Raw genomic sequence first — 1,115 nt, forward strand, 5'->3', positions numbered from 1 at the left:
GAGAGAGTGAAACTGGAAAAGGTCCAGAGGAAAGCTGAAACATGAGCAATAGGATAAAATGGTATATTATAAAGGATATTAGAATCCAGTTTGCTTAACTCAGAGAACACTAACCCAACATCAGAGGATTTTCGTAAAGGATTATCACCATTAGGATTCTCTAGTGGAAAACTGAATGAGAGCAGATAAATTGAGAGAAGAGAAATTGTAAGGGGGGTGGTCCTTTAACATGTTCTTACTGGCAAGTGCCTAGAGGCTATCACATCAGGATTTCAATTTAGGAAGATCTGATCTTATTAGGAACATCAGAAGATGACAAAGTAGAGTGTATAAATGAACACACCACCTCCCTTCATCCACGTCCTTGCAATATGACAGTGCGGATCTTCCCATGAAGGTATGGAGTCTATTTACTTAACTCCTCGAGTCTGGGTTGCATATACAATTTGCTTAGGTCAATGGAACATCAGCACACATGAATTGGCAGAGGTTTGAAAAACATTTGTGAATCAGAGGAGAATCAAGAATCTGCCAACTGCCAGAAATGTGACTGAGACCATATTAAATCATCTAGCTCTGGTCGCTCCACCAGTTGACCACAGATGCATGAGAAAACCTGACAGAAAAGAGCTGAGCCAGACCAGACCAGCAGAACCACCCACAACTCATAGAATTGTGAGCAAGATCAAATGGTGGTTGTTTGGAGCCACTAAGTTTTAGAGTGATTTGTTCATAGCTAAAGCTAATAAAATCAGGCGGCAAAAAACAAACTTTTGACAGGCTAAATAGACACTATGTCTACTTCCAGAAGTGGCTAATTAATTCTGTGGCCTGAGAGGTTTCGTCTTCTACCATCTGAAGATAGACAACTAGAATAAGTGTTCATAATACTCATTGATTTGGGAATTGAAATGTCTATAGATCATCTAGTCCAAGCTGATCAATGTACATATAAGAAATCTGAAGCCAAGAGAGGGGAATGTGACTTGCCCAAGTCACAATTAGTTCCTGACTGAACCCAGACTGTCAGTCAGGTCCTCCAACCCCCACTCCTGGGCCTTTTGCTCGCTAACCTTCTTGAGATCTCGACCAGTCCTGAGATTCCGTGACTCTGT

Source organism: Equus caballus, chromosome 12 (assembly GCF_041296265.1).
Source record: "Equus caballus isolate H_3958 breed thoroughbred chromosome 12, TB-T2T, whole genome shotgun sequence".
Classification (NCBI taxonomy): Eukaryota; Metazoa; Chordata; class Mammalia; order Perissodactyla; family Equidae; genus Equus; species Equus caballus.